A 16,403-nucleotide genomic window follows, 5' to 3' on the forward strand; every position below is an offset into this window, starting at 1 on the left:
CAGCACTCCTACAGCATCAAAAGAGAGAGTGAAATGCATCCTAGCTAAAAGAAAACACTCATATTTACTTTCTACAAATCTGCTCATGTAGAAAGCACATTTAATCCCCTAGCAGTGAAATAGCTTTCTGCCATGAATATGTACAGAGAGTTGCTTTCCAAATCAGTCCGTGTTCATAACTTTTGACAGATTGCTCAACAAGTCATTCAGTCAGCATACAGGAAAACTATCACCTCTATCACGTGACTCCTACAACAGCAACCCAATATCATCACAAGTAACTTACCCATGCCTTTGACTACAGCTGACAGTGCCAGCTAGGTATATTTTCTCTGTACAGTCTAGAGCTGTCATAACCTTGTCTCAGAGGAAAGATATCAGCCACGTTATGACACTGAACACCGAGGATAGGATCCTAACCATCCCTATTAGTGTTTTTCAGTAGCTGTGCATGAAGTAATACCTCCAAGAAGATAAAATGTAGAGGCTGTGCTTTCACACAGCCGTTCTGAAAGTTTCACCTACCTGCTTATCACAGATCATGCCAGGCAATTTATCACTCAGAAGGGGACATAGGGATGAGACCCTATGACAGAAAAGTCTTATGCTTAAACAACCTTCAGCACTAAGTTCACTTGCACTGTTAGATTGCCACGATTTCTTCTCTTTCAAACTGTCTGCTATGAAAACAGTTTTCCACTACTTTAGACACCAAAAGAGAAAGCCCCTAGATGTAAAGACCTTACATAGAAGCAGAAAGGTGCTATCAATGAAAGGAAAAATATTTACATGACACAATTGAGGAGTGAAGGCATAAGAAGGCAGCACTGGGTGTGGAAACTTTTTCACATGCTTACTTTGCTGTATCAGCACAGACTATTCAGAACTGCCCTGACACATGCCCTGGGTTAAGCACGCAGAAAGACCACATCAACATGTTGTTTCAGTAACTCAAATAGTCTCTCCTTCTTAAATCTCAAGATCAAATAAAGATCAGTAGACGACAGTAAATATGCAAAAGGGTGCTTTGAAAAACATACAGAGAGTGAACAGACTGGACTCAGTCACCGCAGCTAGAAATGTGTTCCCACATCAAGCAAGCTTAAGCAGGGTAAAAAGGGAAGCAGTCACCATAATTGAAATACAAATACACATTCTGACATACCCAACTTGGTATAGGACAACTTGAAACAACAACTGAAAACTATCACAAATTGAGTACTAAAGGACCAACCACAGAAAACAAAGACCTAATCTGACACAACACCAGTTTCCTTCTAAGCCTTATCGGGACTCAATTGCACTTGAACTCTTATTCAAAATGAATTCTTAGTCCTTATGAGCTTAATATACTGAAATGACAGATTTTGCTTTTGCTTCCAAATTTCTCAGTTACGGATCCTTACTTATCAGAATCCAAAATAGTTACTGCATTTTGATTTTTCCTTTTTTGCACTCTAGATTTTTACCTCAACCACTCATAATTTAAGACTCCATAATTTTGGATATCAACAATTCTATTCCTTTTAATGAGTCATAGTGATATTTTTAATTTATTTCTGTGTTATCCTACTTTTATTTTTTTTCCTGCAGGCTACAAAACACTGAATGTTCTAGCACCAGATAATGACAGCAGTAATCGAGTATCAGTCTGTGCACATTTCAAGGCAGAGACGGAAAAATATTTTCTGTGTGAGCAAAAAATTACACAACATTTTAGCACCGTTCTGCAAGAGCCAGTAAAGCAATCTCAACCCAGCCATTCTCCACTGGGCTCTTTGCAGTGTAGGTACTTAAATTTAGTTGCCTCCACCTCCAGTACTACCCAATCTTCTTTATACTCCTGAGTTCTCCAACCTAAAAGGTAAGACAGCAAAGCTCACAGGCACTTCACCAAAGAGGACTGCGGGAAAACTGATCCAAGTCGAGATAGATTTTTCAGTGCTATGAAGAAGCTGATACAGGAAAAACCAGCAAACAGGTGAAGATAATGACAGTTACTGAAGCCTATCTGACTTACAAATAAATGGATTTTGAAATAATACTCTCACATTAGGTAGAAAATTTGGCACTGTGCTTCCAGTTTTGATTGTATATCCCAAAGTGTTCATTAATCAACTGAATATTACTACCCACTTCCAAAACAATGGTAACTAATTAATGCTCACAGTTTGTACTCAGCCAGCAGGGAAATGAACATGGTGAAATGCAATCTTTCAAATTAACGGGCTCTCTCTATAAACAATAAAACCATTCTTTAAACAGAACCACTGTTTTATTACTAGTGGGAGCTTAGGTTCATTATGTTCTCATAATGCTCTCAAATACGTATTAATTCTGCAGAATGGCTACAGCCTATTTCCAAGAGATGCAGTGAGTTGATTATTCATTCTTCATTTCAGCAACAATTTCCATTACAGACATTTGTATTTCATATACATCTCAGACATTACAACAAGCATTGCCAGTACACAACAATGCATTGCCTTTCGTTTGTTAAAAATACAAGCAAGTAACAGACTATTAAAACCCTCCTAAATATGGCATTTTTACTCTTCAGAAAAGTTTCCTTCTGAAATTGTCACAGTGCTTCCCTGTCCCCACTTACACTGATGGGTCGTATCAGAGCATTCTTAACACTTAGCAACAGCGGCAGATACCTGATCTGCTAGCATGACAACAAACGCTGTTAGGCCTATTTTGCAAAAAAAACTTTCAGATCTTAAAGCTGGAAAATTATGATGGGCAAAATGTTTTAAACGTTTTGCTGCTCTTCCCAACCCTGTTCTCAGTTTAGGAAACCAGTAGTAGAAAAACAGTTGTAAGGAACTTTCAGAAGTCAGCCAGCACCTGATGTCCGATATAGGAAAAGCAGAAACTACTGCACCAGCAACTGCAACTCTGTTGAAACACAGTTCTTAAACAGCTTCATCAAATCAAGGACAAAAACCAGAAACACAGGAACCCTTATTTGATCCTTCCCTTCGTCTGCCTTTCTCTTCATCTTTAGAAAACTATATAGACAGATATACAATGCATTGCAATAATTATGTTGATGTTTGCAAGGAAAAGTGAGCCATCAAGGTACGTGCACACAGGGCACTTCTATACACGCCTTGAAGATCCACTTAAAAGGCTTCAAACATGATGTTTAAGGGGTGATTTAGTAAACAGCAACACAAGGATTTAAACAGAAATTATCTAAATTGAGCTGAGATAATTCATCCTCAGCAAAAGCAAAGTTACTTTTGTTGAGGCCACTTAAATGATTATATAATTTAGAAATTAGCAACAAACCACCACCAAAATATGTACAATAAAAACAACTCAGCAGCTAAAGCCGGGGCAGAGATGGCAAGCTGGGAATAAAGGCAGACAGCAGATTTGACTCAATCCATATACTCACAGCAACAGCCAGCCCACAGTTATACCATAAACTGCATCTAGTGAACCAAACGTGAAGCTGCATGTGCTTAGGATGAACTGAGAAAGAACAGATAGCTGGGAAAGGATCACAACTGGCCGGTCTTTTCCCTGAACTCTTTCTATATCATATCACATTCTCCATACAAATCTGTCTTCCTCCCTGTGCTAAGGCATGCTCCAGGCATTTCCTACTACCTTCTTTCATGGAGCTTAACTGACTTAGTTCTTTGTGTGTGGTGTCTCAGAAAAGCAGACTGGTCTTAGGAGCAAACAGATACCTTGAATTAAGAGTATTTCTTATCTACTATCTGCTTGTAATCTGTTTGTTATTGTACCATATCAGTTGCACTGAAGGGTTAACAAAAATACAATCCCTTGAAAACAATGAACCAAGTAACTGGGGCTGGAGAAACTAACAGAGCTGACAGTGCAACGTGTATTCATTGACTGCAAATGATTATGCAGGGATTTGTTGTTGTTTTTTTTAAATACATTTCATACTCCATTTCAACTCATGATTTCTAAATAACCGCTACAAATGAAACATTAGTTGCTGTGTCTGTATGAGAGGGATCTGCTAATCCTCATCAGCTCTTGTAAACAGTTTAATGGATTGATAAACAGTAATGATTGTTTATTTTAATAAAGACACCAATAGCAGCTTATCAATATTAAGTCACATTTACACTGACAGCTGGGCATAAAACATATAAAGAAAAAAGCATTCTGTTGGATCCAAATATCAGAAACAGATTCTTTGTGACCCAGACTTGCACCAGAAATTACTCAGTCATAAATATCATTTCAGAAATACTTTTTATGACCACAGAAATACACTTTATGACCACACCTCTGTGGTCATAGTATATGTTCTCTTTGTTTATTGCATATTAGACATAATATTACTCTTAAATATTTAGGATTGCCATTATTTTGCTACTCCAATTACAGCATACCAACAAAGCCTTGCATTAATTAAGCAAAAGGATCTTTTTCTTTTAAAGACAAACTCACTGAAAGCTTCACGTTAGTTTAAAAAAAATACATTACATGTAGAAAAATGTATGGGCTTCTCTCGCTTCCCCCTTTTTACCCAGTTTTTCTATGGGCATGGATGTAGGTAAAGCAGATGATCATAAGATATGAGTGGAAGCTCATTTCCAACCTCATACAACACACTCAGCCCCAGCTCTTCCCTAAAAAATCATTCTGCTCAATACAAAATGCACCAAGGTCAGAGAGATGTCACTTGCACCAAAATAAATAAATCATTATTCTTATTAAGTTGCTTGTTCAAGGAGACAAAAATCTTACATTATCTAGCATGTTCTTTGTTCAGTTTACCAAGAGGCCTTCCAAGTTGTCAGTCACAGTACAACACATCTGCAACACTGCACTCTAGAGACATTAAAGCAGGTAAATTGTTCAATATTTTATCAGCTGCTCTTGATGTGAGGCATTCCAGCATCTTGAGTCTTTTTATTACTCCCTTTCATTTGTTGTTGAGAAGCTTTTATCGGTTCTCATACTGGAAGAGCTGTACTGCAAAGTCTCTCTCCGCCATCACTGATGGGATTAAGTTAACTAAACATGATTACTTACTTGTCTTGAAAACCATCTTAAATGAAATCAGAAGGAGTGCCTAAAATTTGAAAAACGGAACTGTCAAAGATACAAATAGACCAAGACCTAAATGGTTATTTGGTTAGTGCTGGTAGTGACAAGATAAATTCCTCTTGCGTACAGTGAGCTTCAGAAGCACGCACCCAAAATTAATGAGCTGGCAGGGGACCAGCAAACTGCTGGAATATTCTCTTTAAGCTTCAGTCTCAGCAGAGGAGCACACTGGGGAGTAAGTGCTGTGCCACATCCACAGACATTAATAAGTACAACAGGCTACACATGCCTACGGATTGTAACAATAGATATGTATTTCCTATTTTAGGAGATCAAGGGCTGTCTCTTCCCTGTGAGTTACAAACTCACTGAAAGAAGCTCAATAGGTCGTTTTCAAGGTCGGAGCTGTTGCTAATAAGATCAAGTATTCAATTATTTGCAGCTACCCAAGTTAAAAGCAGTAATACGCAATGGTAAGATTCAAACTGAGCATCACTGAAACACAGCCTCCTAAAGCCATTTCACTTCAAGAAGTGATTGGTGCAACTTTAGTCAGTTGCAGTGAATAAAAGATTAGATGTCTGAATACTCTCATGTAGCTCAACTCCACCTCTCTTGGGAGAAAGGGCATGATATCCTTATACACAGCCAAGCAAAACTGCAGAAGAGAAGAAGCCTACTTTCACTCTACCCTCTCTTGTACAAGCACTCAAGCCTGATCACTTTGACTTCAAGTAACATCAAAGACCTTCACTGCCAACTGTATGAGCTCTGCTCCATGGTCTTGTATATTTATAGCTCATATAGGACTTAAGCCGAAGGACTACAGTTTGGTGTATATAGTGTTCCATGATGGTAATGGTTAGGGCAAACTATGAGGACTAATAGGGTGAAGAGTTAATAACAAGCGAATTTACCTAGTAAAAGTTTGGATTTTAAGTTCAAGGCTTCTGTGATTTGTTAGTCTTCTAAATGCTCGCTACAGTCATCTCCTCTACTTCATTAATAAACTATTTTAGAATTCATGTAGTTATCCAATAGATACATTCAGTTTTATTACCCTGCTCTGGTATTACTGAATATCAAAAAATTCCAGCTCTTTAAAAAAAACAAGTGGTTATGACAGTTCATGTGACCAGACTGAGATGCTCACCTCCTGCACAGTCTTTAAGATAAAGCAGTAAACTAGAGTCAAGGGCAGATGCCAAAGCTTTCACTATTTCACACCAAGCAGATATTACATCTGGGTGTTCCTACGCTGCAACTTGCACAAACTATAAAATCTATACCTACTTCAGCCCCATGAAAGTTTGAAGAAAAATAAAATGAGAAATTTTAAGGAAAGCACCAAATGATTTCTAGAATAATGTCTGCTATATGCAGTGCCAAAAAAGGAACATAGAGAATGCCTTGGGTTGGAAGTGACCTTTAAAGCCAAAGTTCCAACCCCACACCATCGGCTCAGCACCCATGACACCCTCATGCTGCCCAGAACATTAGAAAAATTCAACATAGTATTCTTACGCCAAATAATTGTGTGAAGTACTGCTCTTCCTTAGTCTGATTTGCAAATTTACTCATTCCAAGTTCTGAAGAACCAAGAAATTACCCTAACCCTAACCCTAATCATGACTCCACAATACCTCTTTGACATACATACACCTAAAGACAATTTAAGATTGAACCAAGTCTGAACATACTTGAAATTGGACTTTACACTGAAGTAACTGCACAGATAATCTTTTTTTTTTTTACTACATTAATAGTATTTTCCAGTTAATTACTACAAATTAGCATTTATACAGAATTTAACAATTATTTTCTAAATTTTACTTACATACTAAGGAAATAACAAACAAGTGGCTTACTACTACAAAATGTTTTTTTGAGGTCTGATGACTGCACATCATTAAATGCCACTTCAATTATTGCACAACTCAGACACCTCAGATATTCATGTATGCCTTGATCTTATACTTCGTGAGTAGTAAGACGCAATTACATTCATAAAAGCAGGACTTCATGGATGTATTCCAAATTCCAGGCTCTATACTGAGAGTTTCCCTCATGTCATACACAAAAGGAGACCAAGACCTTTTTAAGTAAGCAAGCTATAACTAAGTTTTCTGTAGATGGGATCAAGAGACGTTAAGATCATCAATAAATGGTGATATCATAGGCAAAATTACTAGTCGTTTCTTTGGTCAGACAAGTTTCATCAGCAGGGGTTGCCCAGAGAAGTTGTGGAGCACACCTCAGGATCTTAGAAAGCCTCCTGCACGTGATCCTTTTTTCTGCATTCAAAAAAGAGACTTTAGGGTAGCCCATTCATCCGTGTTTTTATATATTAAGAATGATTTTTTCACTATACATTAGCTTAACTGCTCTGCTTCTATCTTTGCTGCTAGGTAAATATTTCCATCTTCATCTTATTTTACTGCTGTGGATCCACAATTTTTTCTTCACAGACTTACTCTCAAGGTGTGAATTTTTGTAAGAAATCAGTGCGGATATGTTTAAACTCCTTGAAAACGTTAAAGAAGTTGCCAAATTTCACACTGCTCAGATAGCAAAGTATTAATTAAAATTCCTTTCCAGAGGGCCTGAAGAAACACTCACACAATGGCACATTGCTTTACTTGCTACAAGTTGAGAATCAATTTTAGTTTCAATAATTGGTAGCTAGTAATAAGTAGAGGTGACAGTGTCTGTTGCTACAAGAGCAAGACAAAAAAATGTTACGATAAAACTACAAATGATCAAGTTCAAACTAGATAAGCTGGACTGAAAACAAGCTTAACTGCCAGATTCAAAGGGTTGAGAAATGTGACACCAAGTCCAGTTAGAGAGTGGCCATAAGTGGTATACTGTAGATATCAATGCAGGGGACAATATGCTTCATCACCTTCATTAATAATATTGATGATGGGAGACAGTGCAACTACAGCCAGCCTGTAGGTACACAAGTGGAAAGACCTGCCAGTAGATCACAAGTATGTGCTGCCCAGAAGACTTAAAAAGTAGGCACACAGGAAACTTAGACTTCAACAAAGGAAGGCTTGTATCTAAGAGCAACTCCAAACACCAGCAGATGCTATCAGCCGCTGGCTGGAAAGTAGCTTAGCATAAAAAACCTTGTGAATATAAAACGTAAGTTGAGTCAGCAACTGAAAGACAAAAATGAATAATCCCTCACCTTACTACAGAACGTATCACCAGCAGGTCAAGGGCAATGGCCATTCCTATCTGATTAGTCCTACCAAGACCCATCTGAATCAAGTTCTGAGTTCTCCACCACCAGAGAGAACGCTACATAGCCAAGTGAGCTCAGTGAGCAGCCACAGAAGCAGTTGAAGGATTTGAAGCCACTGGAATGCAAGCAGTCTGGGATTACTGGGACTAATCAGCACAAAGAAAAGGAACCTCCGGCAGAAACGTTGCACATTCCTGAAGGCTTTGTGAGGGTGGCAACAAGCAAGTCAGACTCTTCCCAGTAGTACCCAATGTTAGGGAAGAGAAAGCCAACTGGAATACTAGAAATAATATCTGAACAGAAGAAAATAGCTTTTTGAACTGAAAACATCTAAATACAAGAGCCGGTTGTTCAGATAATTATTCTAGGAGATAGTCAAAATCCAGCTGGAAACAGTCCTCAGCAACCTGTTTCAATTTTGTTTGTACTGAAGTAACCAATGGGTCCACCCATCCTCACTCTGTCCTTAAATAATCATGTTTAAGCTTTTAGGCAAGTGGGTGAAGAGCACCTTTTCTCTTTATCATCAAGCTACATACACAACATGGTTTTTTCTGTCTTTGATCTAAGTCAAATAACCAGACAATATGTTCGCCACATTGTCTAACATAGCAGACCTTTAACTCTAGTACACATATACAACACATTTTATTAAGTGCCTCTTATCCCTGTAAGGCTTTTTCTCTTCTGTATGCATTGTAAAAAAAAAAAGTAAACATGGATATTTTCAACAGTTTCAAGGCACGGCATATTCTACACAAACATGATACACACCCTTTCTCTGTAAGTTGCTTCCAGGGACATCAGAGAGGTGGTGATTTTTTTTGTTTAGAAACCCTAAAGTGTATTATGCTGTCAAGCTGCGTCTGCATCTCTGTCTCTTCCAAGGCCACACAGTTCAAACTTTGTGTTACAATGTCACCAGCATGCAAGCTATTACCCACAAAAAAGATACCTTGTTCAGTAAACCTTAAATAACAAACCAAAATCAACAAGAACCCAAGTAATGTACCTTCTTTCAGAAGAAAGCCTATTACTTCAAATGGTTGTAACATCCAAACATCCATCTAACAGCACTGACTGACAAGTGTTGAGGATATAGATAGTAACCCACTCTTCTTCTTATGGTAGAGTACGGATTCAGTGGCAGTAATCCCAGACGATCGTTTCAGATTGCTGACAACCTACCAAGGCTTACACAGTTTACAATCATATTAACCATTTTGAAAAGCTTTGATGCCACTGTGCAGTGATGAACGAAAATAAGTTGTGCGATAAGTAATAGCTGAGCTGGGTGGCTGTAGCTTTCCTTGAAAAACATACTTGAGAAAATAATTCATTTCTAATCTAAACGTGCACATGCAGTTAACAGCCTAATTAGATAAGGCAGTCAAATACTCAAAATAATAGCACATCTTGAGTACGTGCCATGCACTGCTTAGCATTCCAATGAAATACTGGCATAGCAGATCAATTCCAGTTGCAATAACTGCTCTAACAATCTAAAATACTTCCTTTTGTCTATGCTGTCAGTTACAAAAAAAGCAGGGTTTCAAGCCAGCACAGATGCTGTTGGCTAACTCAAGACAGACTGCCTTCATCTCATCCCTATGTTTCTCAGTTGTTTTTTGTCTATTTCTAATGTTGCTATGTTACTTCACATTCCAAATACGGGAGATATTCCACAGGCAGACACAGCAGCACGGTTATAGGAGAGTATTTGTACTGACATCACATTTCCTGAAATATTTAACAAAATGCCAACTGCTACCAAATTATTTGTGAGAAATAGTAACCTCGACACAGACTACTTGCTCAAACTATCTTCAGTTTGATACAACTGGAAAACACAGATTTCCTTTCTACTACAAAAAAAAGCACGCATGTCTTTCAATTCAAGGAACCTCCAAGTCTCACAGGAAAAACAAACTTGACACAATCACTCAAGGCTGACTTTCCCTGGAGGAAACACTTGGTTCAATTCATCAAAAGGCAGAGTGCTTTAATGGACAACTTAATTCAAAAGACTACAGATATTGAAGAGTAGAGTACCAGAGCCAAGAATTACAATTGGGATTAAACTTAGCTTAATTTAATTCCTAATGATTACACAAGTTTAAATGTTCACTGTTCCTTCTTTAATCAATAACAAGAAAATGAAAACAAAGCTTTCTTAAATATCCGTGCTTTGCTATAGACAGTGTTCAGCTGATGCACCAACTACAGAACAGTCTCCACACATGTTGTTAATAAAGCAAACAATTGTTAGTGCTCAAATAATGCAAATAATTGAAGATAAGTTTGTTTCCAAATCACAGCACAGAAAGACACCAGAAGTGACTCTGAAATTAGACAAATTAAATTTGTAGAAACATACACTAAGACCCTGATTTTAGTGCATGCAGAGCTTTTACCCTGCACTTGTGAACAGTTCCACACGTAATTGTTGAACAGTACTGACAACTGCACCATCAATAGCAGAACTCAGATAAAGCTACCCAATATGAACATAAGTTCTATAGATAAAGAAACCTCAGATAATTAGTTTTAGCAGTCTTTAACATCTTAACAATAGATATAGAAATATATAGCATTCCATTAAACTCTATTTAGATTTAATAGTTAAGCTCAGTGACAGAAAAACACATCTGAACACCATACTTACTCGAAGTCAAGCGTAACTCTGCATACAAAAATGACTACCAGAAGAACTAAAAGGAAACTGACAGTAACAGCATTTCTGGTTCACCAAAAACAGGAAAAGCAAAGACTCACCGAAAATTATAACCATCCTGTCTAAAACCATCAGCTTTTAGTAGTTAGACTATATGCCTATTTGTCCTACTACTACTTGGTCATAGTCCTGTAGGTATACATCCAAGACACAAGCTTTCTTGTTGCAAACAGGCATTCTCGAGCAAAAGACAACTTCATGGAAATGAACAGAAAAAAGAATAAAACACTTAAACTGCACCCTTTGATATCTACAAGGTAAAGACAAAAATCAATTGAACCTGTTCTATAGACCAAGTGAAATACAATTGATGAGCAAGTTTAATAACAAGCAGTTGATCAAAGACAGCACTGGAGGAAGCACAGTTTTTCATTCACTTGATGCAGTAAATCATTACTTGTTTAAAAAAAAACAATCCAACATAACAAATGCCTAAAAATTAAATCAGAACCATATGGTGGAAGATAAAGGGTAGAGCACAACATGAATTATATTATAGAGAACCATATGCTACACTTAATGTCTGTGACGACTTACTTTCACCACAGATGATGACTGTAAATTAGCGCCATAAAGATAAGAGCATCAAACCAGCTCAAACACAGCAAAAAAGACTAACCCTTTATCCAAGAAAGATGCTGCAAAACATTTTCATATTATTATGGTCATTAATTTCAATAAATAACAGTTTCTAAAACAGCAGTATAAAAAAAAACTAATGGTACCAACCACTTTAAGACTAGGGCTACTTTAAGATTTCTCTCCAGCCTATCCAGCATTTGTTAAGACAGTAGCATCAAGCAGAAACAGGCTATCATCAACTCCTCTAGAATCTGAACTACTACATCTAAGCCACGAACCATAAGTCAACCATGGTAAAACTCACTGCCACACATGAAAGCTGCATGGAACACAACAAAATTCTCAGAACTGCATAATTATTCCTAATATTATTTGGAACACACCTCTACCATTGCAGTCAGCATTCTCAAAGAAAAAGCAACTAATATACTGAAAAATCCACCTCTCTCAAGGTCAGTCTAAATCAGTGTTATTGTCCTCAAAGGAGTTAAGCAAACACAGAAACTTGATAAAACTTGGATCCAGAAAAGGAAATCACCACTGAATATCAACTTATGTTCTTTTTTAGCTGGGATGAAAATTTAAATAACACAGCAACACAGCTATCAGGATGTCATAGTCCTGTCTATCTGCACAGTGTCTTTAGGTCTAGTAACCAGAGAGTTTCAGTACTTCAATAAACAAAGGCACTCTTGCAATAATCACATTTGGTTATATCTGCATCTACACTGGGGCAAGCTGTACCAAACTTTGAAAACACAGGTGTAATACAAAAGGGAAAAAGAAAGAAGCAGGGAAAAAGAGAAAGAGAATGATAAAATGTAGGAACAAAAAATTTACACAACGAGAAATAGAATAGCACGGTTCACACTTGAGATCCGTTTGACTTCTGTTTAATACTACTGTTTGACAAATATCCCAAAACAGAAATGTGAACTACAAAACAAAGCAAACGTATGAATTTGTTTTCTTGTAAAATTTGCATCCAGGATTTTCTTTCAGATTTGTCTGAGAAGTTTAGAAAAAAAATAAAGTTCATTTTACTGCTGCATACACATGCTAAGAGCAACAGCAGCTCATGCAAATTCAGTGACTACACCAATTAAAATAGCATATAATTTTATTGACAACCCACATGGAATTTCTGCCCTTCATTTGGCTTTGATATCCAGAGCGTCATGAAAGGGCATCTCTTAGAATGATTGCCATCTTCTGCAGTCTGTCTATCAGGAAAATTCAGTGAAATGCTCTCACGAATGCTTTTCCAGTGAAATTTTGGACAACAAAAGTAGATTTTTTTTTTTTTTTTTTTTACACATGTTGTGTGAAGTTTGTAGGTTGCAGTCATATTAAACACAGTCTTGTTTATATGAAGAACCATTATTAATTCTTAACATTAAAGTATTTATAACTTGCATTTCTGTTGCATTTGGTGAAATAAAGCTGCCAGGTACATGTTCCAGAAGGTAATACGTGAAGACATTTACAATAAATTTTCTGATGCAAATATTGACTGAAAAAAAACCCAAAATCTCATACTTCATACAACATTCTCTTCCCTTTAGATCTATTAGCTTTCTTAACATTTAATGAATAAAGAGTATAATAAACTTTATTTGATAAGCTCAGGTAAAATAAACACAGAGCAAGCAAAACACCTAATACAAGTCTTTCAATCAAATTCAATTATTTTTACCTCCAAAACCAGCCTACTGTTCATTCATCTAACATAAACTACACACACTAGCACACACTTTTGAGCAACATCTGTTATTGCTTTAAACACCACTCCAGTTCAGCACGGAGGCTGCAGTTACACTTGTTGAACTACAGCTTGAAGTTCTCTAATGTTGTCAATTTACTATCAGCAGATGAATGACATGCAAACAGCTTAATCTATTTCTTTTAAAAAGTCATTGAATTGCTAGAAATATTAACTATAGAGCTCACGTCTCCATGTCAAAACACCTCCAATACATCAAGAACACTTCAAAAGACCCCTACGATCATCTACTATCTCAATCATCCACCTACCACACATTACCCACTAAACCATGCCTCCTCAGTACATCTAACCTCTCATTAAACACCTCCAGGGATGGCAACTACCACCTACCCAGGCAGCCCGTTCTGACGCTCAACCACTCTTAGAAGAAATGTTTCCAAACATTCAGCTTGAACTTCCCTTGGAACAACTTAAAGCCATTTGTTCTTGTCTTACTGCTGTTACCTGACAGACAAGGCTGGCTCCCGCCTCATCCCAACCTCCTTTTGGGGAGCTGTTGAGACGGATAAGGTCTCCTCTTAGCCTCCTCTTGCTCACGCTCCATGTTGCACAAAAACAGAAACCATGAAACAAAGGAGTTTTAACCTAAATCAATACATCAAATGTTTTACTCTAATCAGACGTGTGTAAGCATGTTAAAAATAATCATGATTTATGTTATTACGACTACAAATTGTTCCAGCAAACCAGTCCAGCACAAGAGCTGCACAGCAGGACTGAGTTGCACTGCACTTTTCCATCACTTGCCATACTTGCATAGGCTGGGACAAACATTTCCAACACAACTGAAAGTTCTGTTCACTTATTTGGAAAAGCCAAAAACAGGCATACATTTAAGGTACGTTTCTCACTGGCGAGACAAAATGACCACTTAGTCAAAGATCCTCTAAAGAGACTGAAGGAAACTGTACTTAAGCAAGCAGTGACTAAAAATGGATAAGACCAGACAATGCAAACATATAAAGGTTATCAATTTACTTGTTTTTCTTAACAAGATGTGCTATGCACAGTCTGCATTATAGTCTATTTTTGTTATGAAGAGGATGAATAAAAAGTCACATTCTAAATAGCTAATTTGCAGCTTTGCCTGTAAGAGCCTTTCGCAGATAATTATTCCATATTAGATCATCACTGTTATCTCCTATATTGGAAAATTATTTTCTCCAACAGCTATAACATGGTAGCTAACATATACTTACCAACACTCAACTGTTATCAACACTTAAATACAAGGACAAAACACTTTTGTAGCCACTTCAAAAGCTCATAATTATTTGATTGTAGATAATTAAGTAATTAACTTTAACACTGTCATAAAAGCACTGCAAAAAACTCATTACAAAGAGAAAAGCAGTTGATGGATTACGTGCTCTATCCTGGGCAATTAGTCCCTATTTCTTTTTATAAGCATAAAGCTTTTGCCATCTAACAGCCCACAGAGAGCAATTGGCTGGCAATTACATTCTTGCAAGAAGAGACAAATGACACCTGAAAATCTTACTCCATATGTTAAATGTAACTTTAGTACAACATGATATGCAGATAAAGTGCATGTGTATGTATATATATAAATAATCTTTGTGCTTGTTTATTTGTTGGAATAAAACAGAGGAAAATCCACTTAGCCTTACTGGTCAAAATGGGAAAGAAAACACCACACCTTGAGATGAATAACAAAGAAAAGTTTAGTCTCCAAATAGAAAAAAATTCCAGGCAGAAATATGTTTCACAAAGGCCTTTTAAAACACAACTTAGAATGTAAGGACTACATCTAGAAAAATAATAGCAAAGAACATTAACCACTCTCATTGTGTACAGTAGTATGATTTCATGGCAGAATACAACCACGTGAAGGTAAGATTTAATGCAGATCTCAAGCACAAACCAACTTGTAAAGTATCAAGGTCTAATCAGAAAAAACTCAGATTGAGGGTGTTTGAAATCTAGTTTCAGGTCACACTGGAGACACTCTGAAGACCTTGGAGGATTTTTTGCTGCAGTTAAGTAAGTTGGACCAAAACAATCCATCCTCAGAACACAGTCTGGGGATGCAAAAGAATTTGGAGATACTTGACAGCATTTCATGGTTTTTTAGTCTCTAATTCCTTCCACGGTTCTCTTTTGAAACACTGATTTTACTTTAATTTATTAACTGTAGGCTTAGAGGGCTGAGAGCAGAGATCTCAAGAATATTAGATATTACCCCTATGTGTTTTAAGGGCAACACTCAAGCAATCCAGGAGAAAAGCAAGCATACATTGCATTCACACTCTGTATTTAGGCATTAACCTAAACATCTTTAAAATAAACATAAAGCACCACTTTAATATTTAGCCTGAAAATGCTCAGAAAAAAATCTTACTGCCCAGAAAAATCCACAAAAATATCTATTTCTAAGCAGAAATTCTGTGCACAATTGAACGATACTGTGATTGAATACCCAGCTGAAAAGTGGCTCACCTTCAGTGCCTGATGCACAGCTTGGTATTTCACATACTAAAAAAGAAAACTACCAATACTAGAATAATGCTTAGGCAACCAGGTTTCCTTAAACAAACGAAGCTTGACCACATCAGCACATCAGCACCTCCGGAAGCAGCCTCCCAATCTAGCATCAAGAGAGGAGCAAAAGTGAGGAACCTAATGTAGGAGGCCTTTACAAACAACTGGCAGCACAGAAATGCCAGGATCCACAGCCCAAGCCCAGCTCAGCTCACCCTGAAGCAGCTGCACACTCCCAGCTGCAAATTTATAAAGGACATTGTCACCACCAAAAGGACATAAACTACTAAAACCACCACTGATTACAACATTATCAAGCTCTTTCAGTATCCAACTACAGCTAACTTGCTGTAAAATTGCTACAACATTTAGCCAAGCAGAACTTGTGCCAGAGCTAGTTGAATAAAAGCAAGTGAATAACAAGAACACATTCTTATGCAAACTGTAGCATTTGTGTCTAGTACATGAAATCCAGTGTAACACAAATATACTCGCTTAAACAT

The 16,403-nt window shown here is 37.2% G+C and overlaps 1 protein-coding gene across 5 annotated transcripts in view; it reads right to left on the reverse strand.

Moving 5' to 3' along the window:
- Positions 1–16,403, reverse strand: part of LOC107316441 (uncharacterized) — a 297,655-nt gene that overhangs the window by 240,804 nt on the left and 40,448 nt on the right. Inside the window, exon 1 of one of the 5 annotated variants that reach the window (XR_014948401.1) lies at positions 13,843–13,946. The exons of the other annotated variants lie outside the window; for them this stretch is intronic. The gene's annotated coding sequence lies outside the window, so the exon portion shown is untranslated. Of the gene's footprint in view, positions 1–13,842; positions 13,947–16,403 lie in introns of those variants that run through there. 5 annotated transcript variants of the gene reach the window in all.

The sequence above is a fragment of the Coturnix japonica genome, chromosome 7 (genome assembly GCF_054131305.1).
Source record: "Coturnix japonica strain WE chromosome 7, WE-NBRP24, whole genome shotgun sequence".
Classification (NCBI taxonomy): Eukaryota; Metazoa; Chordata; class Aves; order Galliformes; family Phasianidae; genus Coturnix; species Coturnix japonica.